Source organism: Rana temporaria, chromosome 11 (genome assembly GCF_905171775.1).
Source record: "Rana temporaria chromosome 11, aRanTem1.1, whole genome shotgun sequence".
Lineage (NCBI taxonomy): Eukaryota > Metazoa > Chordata > Amphibia > Anura > Ranidae > Rana > Rana temporaria.
Genome location: NC_053499.1, coordinates 145,943,258 through 145,958,025, shown reverse-complemented (window position 1 = coordinate 145,958,025; position 14,768 = coordinate 145,943,258). Strand labels below are relative to the sequence as shown.

At 42.2% G+C, this 14,768-nt stretch overlaps 1 long non-coding RNA gene across 1 annotated transcript in view; it reads right to left on the bottom strand.

The window, feature by feature from the left end:
- Positions 1-643: 643 nt before the first annotated feature.
- Positions 644-14,768, bottom strand: part of LOC120917822 — a 340,441-nt gene continuing 326,316 nt past the window's right edge. The window contains exon 5 of the long non-coding RNA XR_005744237.1: positions 644-2,671. This is a non-coding gene — a long non-coding RNA (uncharacterized LOC120917822). The remainder of the gene's footprint in view (positions 2,672-14,768) is intronic.

Below are 14,768 nucleotides of genomic sequence, written 5' to 3'. Positions count from 1 at the left end.
TTTCGGTTTAATTGTGAAAGCAGATGTTGGTAGAAGGTCCCCCGCCCTCTGTCACCGGCAGGTGGGGGGGGGGATAGTAGGGTGGATGCTGAACATTTTACACCCTAAATACGGGTGTAACATGTTCAGAAAGGTGAACTTAGCCTTTAAAAGCAAACTAAATTTCAAACTACATTAATCATGCTGTTGAATAATCCTAGAACTTTTGTATAAAGCTTCATTCAAAAATCTACTAGTGTACACCCAGCTTAAAGAGGTTGTAAAGGTTCGTCTTTTATTTTCTAAATAGGTTTCTTTAAGCTAGTGCATTGTTGGTTCACTTACCTTTTCCTTCGATTTCCCTTCTAAATGTTTTTTTCTTTGTTTGAATTTCTCACTTCCTGTTTCTCCTCAGTAAGCTTTCCACCATCATCCGAGCGGTGGAAAGTCATTTAGAACAGCTTACTGAAGAGAAACAGGAAGTGAGAAATTCAGACAAAGAAAACACGGAAAAAAAACATTTAGAAGGGAAATTGAAGGAAAAGGTAAGTGAACCAACAATGCACTTGCTTAAAGTAACCTATTTAGAAAATAAAAAACGAACCTTTACAACCCATTTAAGCTTGCAGGTAAGCTTTATAATTAGGTCCTTGGTTTACAAGTAATTTTGCAAAATAGTTTATCTGGCCCCTCTCTAGAAGCGAACAGGCCCCAAATATGTGTAAATAATAATGAACACGCTGCTCCAAAGCGCCCCTCTCCCTTCGTACCTTCAGCCTCTGTCAGGTACCCATCTGGGAGCGCACCCCCACTGTGCCAGACTGATTGTCAAGGAGAAATGAACAGGCTGCACACCAATGACATTGTTGATCTGAGTCAAGCTTTAATGCACAAAAAAAAAAGTTCATGACGTGTAGACCAATCTGTCTACCTTGTGCTCCAATGCGTTTCGCCCTACAGAAGACCTAATTATAGAGGCCTCAAATGTGTGCTTGTGTGAGCTAATCTGAACCCTTCCCAAACAAAAGCCTGCCTGATCAGCATGTTTGGTGCTGCAACTGTTAATCTGTATTAATGTTAATCTGTATAATACTGTTAATCTGTATTAATGTTAATCTGTACAAATCCAAATATGTGTTCAGTAAAGGCAAATCAGAACAGGGTGAAGATCACTACTATTAGCAAATCCAGACACAGTCCATTGCATAGTGCTGTCAGTGTAACATGTTTTCAGGTACTGGGAACTTAAACTGGCCATAGATCAGGGGTGCCCAACCTTTTGAAGAGCGAGGCCCACCTAAACAACTTGGTAACCGGTTGCAGGCCACAATGAGCTGGGCAGGCGGATGGCAGGTCCTTGTCCACTCTACATATGCAGAGCAGACACAGCCCGCTCTACTCTATGAGCCCTCCGATCCGATGGAAGGGGACAGATCCCCCTTCTGTTTATTTAGCGAAACAGATTGGAGGTAGGTGTGTATAAACAGACACGTTCATTTATATCTGCAATGCCATAGAGGTGAATGGAGGGTCCGATTGGGCCTGCCTGTAAATTGGACAGGTAGACCCAATCAGACCAATCGTGTAAAGGGGTCTAAGGCTGCTTCCTCACTGCGGGTGCAGTGCAGTGCACCTGTGGGTTAGCTGCACTTTGCTGTAGACTTCCATTATATCCTGTAGGTGTGATGCACTTTCTAAAAACGCCCAAATTCAGGAGCTTAGGTGCTCGTTCAGAAAGCACACCAAACTCATAGGATATAATAGAAGTCTATGGCTTTGTGCAATGCACCTGCGATCACTTTGAAAGCAGCCAAATCAACTGACCTTTAACCTCTTCAGGTCCACCCTATATCAGTTTTATTGCTACAGGGTGGCACCTGTGTGTAGGATCACCTATAGATACGTGATCTGACACTTCTGGGTGGGGGGCCTGCATGCACGACACTGCCGGCTCACTTCCGCTGTGTGTTCCAAGTGCTTCAGGACATGGTTCAGAGCACTCATAATGCACACACAAACCACACCAAGGGGTGAACCATGCCCAGGCTTGGTTAAAACTGCCAGTGTGAGTTAAGCCCACATTGCAGCATTGTACAGAGTACATAATGCTATATCAGATCAATCTCTGCCCAGAGGAGCTTATACTTGATCACCCCCATCAGTCACTTACAGTTAATTCTAGGGAAAGTGGTCAGAGGCCTCTAGGGTACAAACTGCAGCAAAATGAAACCAAAACAAACACTAGGAGGAACATACTCCATGCAGATGGAGTACCGAAATAACTTAATGCAAGAACCCAGAACTACAAAGACGCTAATCAGTAGGCTCTCTGTGCCAGTGTTGTTTAGGGTTATTGCTTGCTCTGCCATTCATTAACATTATGCAGCATCCTTCTCTATTGTGTTATACCTTTATGACTTGCAGCACAACCTGCTAACATGCTTATGTATTTTCTCATGAGCCGATTCCATGAATATTCCATCCCCTCACAGCCCTTTAACCTGCAAATTATCCTTCATTGCATTTTTTCTCCATGTTCAGAATTTTGGCTTTCTTCAGGCTGATCTGGCTTTGACCAATGCTCCTTGTGTGTAATATCTTCATAAAAATGAACAGGCCCCACCCCTCTGAAATCTCCGGTCCCTCCAGTCAGATCTGAACGAGGCAGTTTTCTGTCCACACACAGCAGGACCTGAGAGGGAACAAGCCAAGACAATGCACGCCATGAGATTACCTCTGCTGATAAATATGCTACTTACAAGACTTGTTTTTGTCTAGCTGCTAGCAGACAATTTTTATGTCTTCAAGCAGTTATCAGTAAAAAAAAATGTCAGCTCCAAAGTTTTATCTGAGAATAATCTTCATGATTCAGACTGATGTATTTTGCCAAGTGGTACATCTTATAAAAAAAATACCAAGGGAAGCGAACCCAGCAGTGCACTTTAGCTTTAGTGTACAGACATGTTTTATGCATCCAGATGCAGCTAATTTTTGATTATCGGTCAGATGAACACGCAAAAAATACAGCATGCTGCAATTTAATTGCAATGTGCAAACTAACCTTGCTACATGTACTTGTGTGTGGAGCAGGCACTGGGTCCTAGAGTGGAAGGGATTAGGAAAGTTTACAAAAGTATTAGAGCACAAAAAAGGCCCTCATCATGGTTGTGCCGATTAGGGGTGTCAAATTTAAATCGGTGCATCGCGATTTGGGTGTCCCCGATGTGGCACCGATGCATGCAACCGTGATAATCAATGTCTAGCCCGCCTCTCCCGGGAGAGCGCTCCATTCTCTCCTCTTACGTCTCACGTCTCTCCTGGCGTCAGCCCCGTCCACTGACTGTAACTATCAGATCAGTAGAAAGGCGAGAGGGGCTGACGCCAGGAGAGACGTGAGAGCAGAGTGGAGAGGGGCGGGCCGGGCAGTCAGTCACATTAGCGCGGCATATACAAACACCCTGCTGACGAGAAAATGGACGAGAGCTGAAATGGAGATTGGGGGATGGTGAGCAGGCAGATCGCCCATCTAATTACAAGGCTGCAATGACACAAGTAAGTTCCCTCCAATCATCCTCTGTGCGCAGAGCAGCATGTAAGTACAGAGGAGGAGGGGGTGCTGTGATCCGGGGACCGGGCATGTAGTGGAATCTGATGTGTCACCTGTGATAAGTCATTGTCCCTGCAGGCAGGGACTGGGCTGTATGGAGGAGAAATATAGACCATCTCCTGTACTATGTCCACAGTCACTGACCATCTCCTGTACTATGTCCGCAGTCTCTGATCATCTCCTGTACCACATCTGCAGTCTCTGATCATCTCCTTTAGTATTTTGGGGGGAGAGCCATGCGCACTTGCGCTGTAATCGTGATGCATCGCGGAATCGAATCGAATTGAATCGTTGACATGATAATCTTAATCGAATCATGAGGCCAGTGAATATGCACACCCCTACAGCCGATGTGCACAAAAGGACGGGAATGTTCATGAGATCATTGACCTAATATGACTAACATTTGACTTAATATGGTTATATTAGATGAATGGCATCACAAGCATGCCCAGTCCTGCAATAGTGGCAAACACAATACCTGTGTCTAGGTGCCATTCATTTTAATGGAACCAAAACATGTGTAGTAGCTAAGGTACCATGATAAATCATTCTGCAATTGTGGTTTGTTGCCCAAAAGAAGCTCCTGCTCCTTTTTGGATGACAACCTTCAGTGTTCAGCTGCAATGTTCCCAGATTGCAGCACGATTGATCAAGCAACAATTACAGCAACACCACACCACATTTAGGTGACATTAAAAATGAATAAAACCTAAACACGCATGGTGCATTTTGCCACTATTTCAGTGTGATTTGGGATCATGGGCAGAGATTATTCCCGAGATCCCAAAACGCCAGATGTGAACGAGGACTAACTGCAAAGCTAGAAGGGCAATGAATCAGCATCACAACACTGCTTAGGGTCCCATTGTGTTCTCCTCCGAATTTAAGCTGCCCTAACCCCTCCCACTCCAGGACCCAGTGTCTGCAACATGTCAGGCTAATAGCATTATGCAATAGAGCCAGCTTGGGTCACAAGGCAAAAATCGACCTATTCACAGTCTGATAACACGTGCACCGTCTTTCCCTTACATCCCCGCTGCCACCCCCTATTCATGCATCCGGACCCTTTCAGAATGCCGGGCGCATGAATTACAGTGGCGGGAGTGGTTTTTTGAAGCAACTGATTAGAGCCAGAGGCTCTAATAGACTTCAAAATAGTGTGGGCTCCGGTCGCAGGGCATTGCGCTCGGAGCCCACCCAGGTGTGTTAGAATAGCGAATGAATATTCATTATTCTAACACTGAATTGCCTCTCCGCCAATCAGAAAGCATGGGTCTGATACCCATTTCCTGATTGGCTGTAAGGACAGGGCGATCCTATTGGACACCTAAAAGGAGGAGGGAGATGCGCGGCAGAAGTCACTGTAATGCACGAGGAAGAAAGAAAGCTGCCGCTCGCCGGACGTGCTACCCGCTTTTTAGGTGGGGTAAGTGCGGGGCTTTGGTGTCCCAGTCGTCCTCTTGGGGGGGCGACGATGGGATGATTTGCTGCCGACCAACCAGGGAGGGTGTGTTTGCCACCCCCCCAAAAGAAGAAAACACCAGCCGCCACTGCTGATATCTGCACTGGATTATGGAAAGACTATATTAAGACAGATGTAAGGTAACTAACTATATTAGTGGTAAGTGGAGTGCTGCTTGAATGAATGAATTATTGCATTTTATCTTCCTCTCTGGAAATATATGCTATTAGAAATGATCTGATTTTCTGAATGAGACTTAAGAAATTAAGGGACCTAATTGGTAAAACATACCCCACGTCAGAAGCGATTGCACAAGATCTGGGAACTATGGCGTCACTGGCCAGGAATGTTCCGAGGCTTCTCCACATTGCACAGAGCACAGCAGAACTTCCATGTGGCTGCATCTTACACAGCTGAGTACTGAGCTCTTCTAGTATTTATGGTTTCCCAAAATATGCAGGCCAGAGACCGGCACACTCATCACTGCAGAATGTGCTGGAATTAGGTGGATACAGAATGTGTGCTGATTACTACCAGGAATGTACTCTAGATTAAACCTGCCAATTGTTAGCAAGGAAGACAGCAGGACAGCGATCAATGCTTTCACTGAACATATTGTGCAATTCAATTCAATATATATATATTAAATTCAATATGAATATAGTTTAGGTGTGAAATAACTGTGTTTGCCGTTTTGGAAATTGCGATTGTCTTTATTATTATAATGTAGATGAAGTTTTGATTAAATTCAATATAAAGGTCCACTTTCCTGACTTCCCACCCAAAAAAAATAAAAAAAATTAAATAAAGATGAAAAAAAACTTCTATGCTTTCTTCTGATGCTTCCAATGACATCACCTCACCTAACTATATATTATAAATGTAATTATTATTAAGTACATTTAATACACAGCCCTCCCTTTATTTGTGTAAATTAAAGTAGAACTCCAGTTTTTAATGTGTAGCCAGGTGCTGGGCTACAACAAGATGGAGATGGAGACATTGGGGGTTATTTACTAAAGGCAAATCCACTTTCCACTACAAGTGCAAAGTGCACTTAAAAATTGCACTGAAAGTGCACATGGAAATGCAGTCTCTGTAGATCTGAGGGGGACATGCAAGGTAAATAAAAAACAGCATTTTAGCTTGCACATTATTGGATAATAAAATCAGCAGAGCTTCCCCTCATTTCAGATCTACTGCGAGTGCACTTTCGAGTGCAGTTTGCACTTGTAGTGCAAAGTGGATTTGCCTTTCGTAAATAAGCCCCATTGCCCTTTATTCTTCTCTTCTACTGGGATACTGATGCTACGCTGCACCATCCTCCTCCGGCCAGCAGGGGAAAAAGCTAAAGCCAAGCAAGCCCATAGACTTCTATGCAGAGCACTGAAGAGCGGTCATTTGAGCTGGCAGCCATATAATGGTTACACTATAATGGCTACACTACAGATCCCAACATGTACTGTGCAGTAGGAGGATTGCAAAGAGGATTTTTATTAAACTGTCAGAAAAGTTCTGGAGCATCCACTCTGCTTCTTATGCCTAGTCCTTACTGTTAATCACTTTGTAAGCTAAATTGTGTTATTACCATTGTAACCTGTTTTATGCTTCCTAGTTACCAACAATATTGGGTGACAATATATTATGTTTGCCTTTACTACCTGGTTTGGTAGTTGTTTTCTTTAATATAGCACTATTATTGGGTACTATTACTTTCAGTAATTTCCTGTGATATTGTATGTTTGTACACTCAGCCTTCTGTGTCATGGGGGCCGAGGGTCTTAAGAAAGTCAGGGAAAAGAACAGAGGACCCATTCTATCCAGCGGGTCCTATGGAAGTAGTCCTACAAATGTAACCACTTTGCGCCCAGAGGCCTTCATATGACGTCCTGGGATTTGTGGGGCTATATATGAATGATGGGTTCAGCTACAAGCATCATTCAGATATCGGCATTTTCAGCCGGCAATTCTCTACACCATAAGAATGATCATAGCGGCTGTTCCGACGCTTGATCGTTCTTACAGGTGGCAAAAGGGGAAGTCCCCCCCTCCCTTCCGTGCTTCTACCGACTTACCGCTGCGATTGGTGAGTCGGAGAACGGATCTGCCAGGCCGGATGCTGATCATAGAGATTTGCGGCAGACCAGATGGATGTTGGATGTTATGACGTCACGCCCGGCCTCTGCATTCAAAAAAACAGCGCCGCCTCGGCTGGGAAACGGTGATCTTTTTTTTTATCTTAGGCTTTCCAGCCTAGTGGTGATATGTGGGGTCTTATTGACCCCATATCGCACTGTAAAGATGTCCTGTCATGTCATATTCCTGTTACAAGGGATGTTTACATAATAAAAAGTTAAATTAACAATATATATATATATTTTTTTAAAGTGCCCCTGTGCTTGCGTGCAGAAGCAAATGCATACATAAGTCCCGCCCACATATGAAAACGGTGTTCAAACCACATATGTGAGTTGTCGCCGCGAACATTAGAGTGAGAGCAATAATTCTAGCCCTAGACCTCCTCTGTTACTCAAAACATGGAACCAGTAAAAAAAATATTTAAGCGTTGCCTATGGGGATTTTTAAGTGCTGAAGTTTGGCGCCATTCCATGAGTGTGTGCAATTTTGAAGCATGACACGTTTGGTATTTTTTTTTTTTTTTTTTTTCCTTCGTTTGGTATCTATTTACTCGGCGTAACTTCATCTTTCACATTATACCAAAAAAAATGGGCTAACTTTCCTCTTTTTTTTTTTTGCATGAAACTTTTTTTTTTCCCCCCAAAAAAAAGCGTTTGAAAAATTGCTGCGCAAATACCGTGTGAGATAAAAAGTTGCAATGGCCGCCATTGTATTCACTGGGGTCTCTGCTAAAAAAAAAAACATATAGTATTTGGGGGTTCTACAGTATGTAATTTTCTAGCAAAAAAGATGATGATTTTTACATGTAGGTGTAAAGTATCAGAAGTGGGCTGGGCTGGAAGTGGTTAAAAAAAAAAGTGGAATTTTGTCCAGACATTTACAAAATGAAACTCTCAGTGGAATACTTTCCGAGAAACTCTAACCAAGCCCTCCACTCCTCTTCCGGGTTTATACATCCAGTGTCATTGAAGTAGAACTATAGGCAAAACATTTATTTTCATATTGGATAGAGTAAGGGAGGGTTATAACCCCTGTCAAATGTTGTGTCCCATTGCAAAGATTTCCTGTCACTTCCTTGGTGTTTAAGTGTGTTATTACTAAGAATTACAGGCCTAAAATATAAAATGCCAAATTTCTATGCAAAACTATATACCGCTCTAAGACGCAAAACATCGGACATAATCATACCGCCAGGGTGGCTTACAGTCCATTTCTCAGCAAAAAAAAAATATATATATATTTTTTTTTCATCCTTCCTATAATGCCTTCACACAGTGGGATATAACTCTAGACTATGACCCTGGGTTATTACAGAGAGAGCATTTTATGACATCACACAATGAACAAGCCACGTTCTTGGCTATCATTTTGTCAATCAGTGAATGCCAAAATAAATCAGGACCAATAAGCAGCACATCAGGAAATATACATTTTTTTTCCACTTTTCTCTTAGCTGAAGTCCAGTCCTGCAACTCATTGTTGGTCAGAGTACTGGTTTGGGGTAAGTAGCCACCCCCATATTCCCTGTACTGCACAAGGCTCTACAAAATCAAGTCCATTTAAGGACCAAATCCACACATAAAGAATGTATTGTTCTGTTCCTGAAGATGGGTGTTACAGAAAATAAAACATTATTTTTGTTACAGTCAAATGGTTTGTATTAGTGTAAAAGACAATATAACAATTCTATTATACAATTACTATGCTGGAAGATTGAGCAATGAAATTATTTTCGTACAGTTTTCTATTGTGGAAAAATCTGCCTGAGTCAGCTGTTTTCTGGGATTATTATTAAAGATGGTTGATGGGACCCGATGCGGTTTGTACGCCCGGAAGGGAATGTTTTGATGGATTCTTCTGCAGGGGCAGTGAGCTCACTCTGAATGTGGGCTTCATGCTGATCTATAACCTGGAGTTAATAAAATGTAGTTTTGGCACAGAGTACCAGTTTAAGGTCCTCTGGATCGTGTACAAAGCTTTACGTTGAGCATACAGAAGCCAGCAAAAGCCCACAGGAGGTGGCGAGAACGTGGCTTTAATTTATTGAAAGCGATATGAGAAGTGTTTTTCCAGACGCTGAGAAATGTCTTAGTCAGCTGACTTTGAGTGCATGGAAACATAATCTCACATGACGTGATGGAGACCAGGGAGACACCAGCCAGTAAATATATCAACTGCCCACACACAGGAGAGAAAGTGACCATTTTGTGCAAGGATGAAACAATATGAATGAAAATTGAACCCTGATACTTATATACCTGAACTAGGGCTTAATATGACGAAAGCAAGAGGAGTCTGTATTGTCCATAGCAACCAGATTCCTGCTGTCGCTTGCTTGCAAGCTATATATATTGTTCTGTACATTTTGGTAAAACGCACAATGGCTGCCTCCAGCATAGAGTATATACTGAAGAGGACTGATGTGCAAAGAGACAAGTCAGGAAAAAAACAATTGGGTTGTTGCTTCACTTTTAATTGTGCAGTATTTCTTTCCATCAGAAAGTCATAGGACACCATCAGAACTCTAAACCCACAAACACTTTTAGCTAGATTCAGGATGGCGAGCGCATAGTTGCGGCGGCGTAGCGTATGGCATTTACACTACGCCGCCGTAATTTAGCGAGGCAAGTACATGATTCTCAAAGTACTTGCCTGCTAAGTTACGGCGGCATAGAGTAAATCGGGCGGCGTAATGGCGCCTAATTAAAATTTAGCTGAGGGGGTGTGTTTGCAACAGAAGTTTAAGCCATCACTCCGTCGGAAAAAAAATCCAGTTTTCTTGTCGGAATTTCTGATCGTGTGTATGCGGCATAAGACTAAAGCGAAATCAATATTTGGTGCCAAAATTAACACTGGTAGCTACTCCAATCTTTTGACCTCTTGTAACTCATCGACCACCTTCAGTACCTTTTCCTCAACTTATGTGGTCTCCTGTGGCTCCCCCTCCACCCTCATGACCCTAAACCTAAAACTCAATGCCTTAGCCAAGGGATTACACCTACTACTGTCTGCCCGTCCATGGTTCATACTTACAAAATGTCACCACATTTTTGTAAATCATTATAAACACCCTAATTTCACAATAAGTCAGTCTACCCTAAATAAGCCTACAGGCCTGCACCAACACATTTTCTAAACATCACATCAGCTTGTCAGATTACTATAAAGCCTCAGAGGCAGATAATCTTAAGACTACAAGTTCAGCAAACAGGTGCCGTCAGCTGAGAGATATAGTCTTGGATGCAATGATAAAGAACCAAGTCACAGTATTTTTGCCAAGAACCAAGTCATAATTATTGTGTAAAAATATATCAGAGAAGAATAATGTATAAGACTAAAAGCAGAGTTCTCTCGGGGGGGGGGGGGGTGGAAATATACCCGTTTTTGACAGGTACCCTGTCCCGACTTCCAGGAGTCCGGTGGGCCGCAGCAAATTACATCAGTGGTTTGGCTCCCTTCTCCTCCCCCCGCCACCGGGGCAGTAGGAGAGCACAGCAGTGCCTCGCACATGCGCAGTAGGGATCCGATGTGAAGCCATATTGCTGCACTGCAGAGTTCCCTTACTGGCAATGGAGGCGGCAGCACCATGACAGCTGATGGAAACATCAGCTGCGGTGCCAACATCGCTAGACTCCAGGACAGGTAAGTGTCTTATTATTAAAAGTCAGCAGCTGCAGTATGTGTATCTGCTGACTTTTAATATTTGCAGGGTGGGCAGACTTTCTCTTTAAGTTGATGGAAACCAGATGAAAATCAAGTCCACATTCATTGCGTCTGAAGTATTTCAGAGATGGAGTGTGATTGTTCGTATGTCATATGTATTTTTATACCCAATTAAACTCCCTTTTATGTTACTGCAATGATTTTCCTTAGCGGACGGAGTTGTTTTCATCAAAGGCAGGAGTGGCTTCCAGATTTCATGCTTCCTGTGTTTTTGTGGAATGCAAAATATGAAATTTAGAGCGTGTGTTAATTCTATTTTTCCAAAATATGAAGAGTGCAAAGTTGGCCAATAGAGACTCAACTCAGCCCTTTTCTGGGAACGTATCAAGGCATGGACTCCTAGAGTGGAACTAAACTCTCTCAATCAACATTAAAGCAGAGTTCCACCCAAAAGTGGAAGCTACACTTATTCCCCCTCCCCCAACCTCGAAAGGTGCCACATGTGGCACAGGGGGGAACGGGTAGCTGTTTTTGACAGTGTTGTGCTTATGGGTGATATTTATGTACGGTAATTATGAAGTAGTCATTTTTAAACGATAATATTTTAAGATATTGGATCAATCAATATGAACACAGACTAAAAATAGGAGATTTGTTCACCAGACATGTATTTATACAAAATAGTTATATATATTGGTTGACAGAAACAAATGTTAAATAAAAATCAAGAAAATGTATTAAAACACCTGCTAATGGGAGTGCTGTACTTTTTAAATTACACAAGAATGATAAAACTAACCTGTAGAGCCAATAACCGTGTATAAATGACGATTAGACAGAACGTCTGTATTTCACAAATTCAACCGTTACTATACTGCAGGTGAGTAAGTGATCAACAACGTGAAATAAATTGGCGCCTGCTATGTCAACACAAATAAAAAATAAACAAATTGTAAAGGTAAAAATTAAGCTACAAAAAAACTCTGGTAACCAGTAAAATGTCAGGGTACAATTGTATACATTAATATCACACGAAATAACCAAATGTGATTATACAGTGGATATAAAAAGTCTACACACTCCTGTTAAAATGTCAGGTTCTGTCATTTAAAAAAAAAAAGAGACAAAGATAAATAATTTCAGATCTTTTTCCACCTATAATGTGACCTATAAACTGTACAACTCTGTTGACTGACAAACTGAAATCTTTTCGGTGGAAGTAAAACTAAAAATAATATGGTTGCATAAGTGTGCACATTGTTAAACTTAGGCCGGGTACTCACGAACAAACATGTACGGTGAAAGCGGTCCGTCGGACCGTTTTCACCGTACATGTCTGCCAGAGGGCTTCTGTACGATGGTTGTACACACCATCGTACAGAAGTCCGCGCGTAAACATTACGCGGGGCGTGTCCGCGTCGTCGACGCGGCGATGGCGGCGGGCCTGCCATTTAAAGGCTTCCACGCATGCGTCAAAGTCATTCGACGCATGCGAGGGACGGCGGGCGCCTGGACATGTACGGTAGGTCTGTACTGACGACCGTACATGTCCGAGCGGGCAGGATTCCAGCGGACGGTTTTAAAACACGTCCAGGAATATTTGCCCGCTGGGAAAAGGCCCGGCGGGCAAATGTTTGCTGGAATTCGGCCCGCTCGCGCCTACACACGACCAAACATGTATGCTGAAACTGGCCCGCGGACCAGTTTCAGCATACATGTTTGGTCGTGTGTACGGGGCCTAATACTTTGTTGAAGCACCTTATGCTTTTATTACAGCACTTGGTCTTTTTGGGTATGAGTGTATTAGCTTGGCACTTCTTGAGACAGCAGCATGGAGCCATTGGCTCCTGCTGCTGTCAATCAAAGCCAGTCAGCCAATGGGAAGAGAAAGGGGGCGGGCCGGGCTGCGACTCTGAATGGACACAGGGAGCTGTGACTCAGCTCGGGTGCCGCCATAGCAAGTTGCTTGATTGGGGGCACTTAACAGGTGGGAGGGACCAGGATCACCAAAGAGGGACCCGAGAAGAGGAGGATCTGGGCTGCTCTGTGCAAACCCACTGTACAGAGCAGGTAAGTATAACATGTTTGTTATTTTTACCTAAAAAACTTTACCATTACTTTAAGTAGTATTAATCCTTATGTTGCTAGCCTTAAAACGATAGGAAGTTATATTATATTAACTTGTTTTAAACTTATTTCCACATTTCTTCAGTTGCTTGCTGGTTCATGACCTATGCCAAAATGATGCAATACATCCACAGTGTTTTCACAGCCATTTTTTTCATATATATCTGAGCTAAGCACGTCCTGCTTCCTATATGCCTGAGCTAAGGGCAGATGGCTTGCAGGAAATAAACACTACATGTATCATCTGCCCTTAATCAAGGTGGCTAGAAATGTTAGGGGATGTTTTTCAAAGTGATTTCTCAACTAAATAAAGCATGAATACATGGATGGATGTGTGAGTTTGCTATGAATATAAAAAAATGTATTAAAAAAGTGTTTTCACTTTGTGGTGATTAAATACAATTGAGTTCCGCTTTGTGGCCTGTCTACCTGACTTTTAAAGGGGATGGAATCACTTGTGATTTTCAATGTGTAATCAGCTGGAACACTCATCTGAAAAGGGACAAGCAGATAACATTGCAGTAGATGTTGGAAATTATGTTGCTCTGTATACTGTATGTGGCTCTAGAGTCCCGGGCCTATAGCAGAGAATATGGCAGCTTCCCTAGCACTTACACTCTCTTCAGTCTTTGTATAGCACTAAAACCACCATTGTCGAGAGCAGTGATGGCTCCATATGTAACAAGAAGATAAAGTGATTTTCCGACACACATGGGATGCACATGTCACATTTGTCCATTTTATTGCATACATATTGCAGCTTTCATGGATGTCTGCCTAAGCGATTAATGGGATTATCCTTTAATATAATTTATATCTGAAAATGTTACATAATATCTGTTTGAACTTTTTTTTTGTTGCTGTTAACCACTTAAGCCAATATGGACACCGGACCAATATGCTGCTAAATGACCCAAGGGGTTTTTACAGTTCGGGACTGCGTCGTTTTAACAGACAATTGCTTGGTCGTGCGACGTGGCTCCCAAACAAAATTGGCGTCCTTTTTTCCCCACAAATAGAGCTTTCTTTTGTTGGTATTTGATCACCTCTGCGTTTTTTTTTTTTTGCGCTATAAACAAAAATAGAGCGACAATTTTGAAAAAAATGCAATATTTTTTACTTTTTGCTATAATAAATATCCCCCAAAAACATATATACATTTTTTTTCCCTCAGTTTAGGTCGATACGTATTCTTCTACCTATTTTTGGTAAAAAAAATCACAATAAGCGTTTATCGATTGGTTTGTGCAAAATTTATAGCGTTTACAAAATAGGGGATAGTTTTAATATTTTTATTACCAATGGCGGCGATCAGCGATTTTTTTCGTGACTGCGACATTATGGCGGACACTTCGGACAATTTTGACACATTTTTGGGACCATTGTCATTTTTACAGCAAAAAATGCATTTAAATTGCATTGTTTATTGTGAAAATGACAGTTGCAGTTTGGGAGTAAACCACAGGGGACGCTGTATGAGTTAGGGTTCACCTAGTGTGTGTTTACAACTGTAGGGGGGTGTGGCTGTAGGTCTGATATCATCGATCGAGTCTTGAGTGCAACTAGAAGATATTCTGTTAGTTGTTGATCTGCACATTCCTAATATACCCTCCAAACGCTCCCCTGTACTTTTTGTTATTTAAGGGGTTGGCAAAATCCAACAGTGAAACTTTGGGAATTGCAAATAAACAACCATTACAGTGGGGTTAAATGCTTGTTAAAGGGGTTGTAAAGGTACAATTTTTTTTTTCCTAAATAGCTTCCTTTACCTTAGTGCAGTCCTCCTTC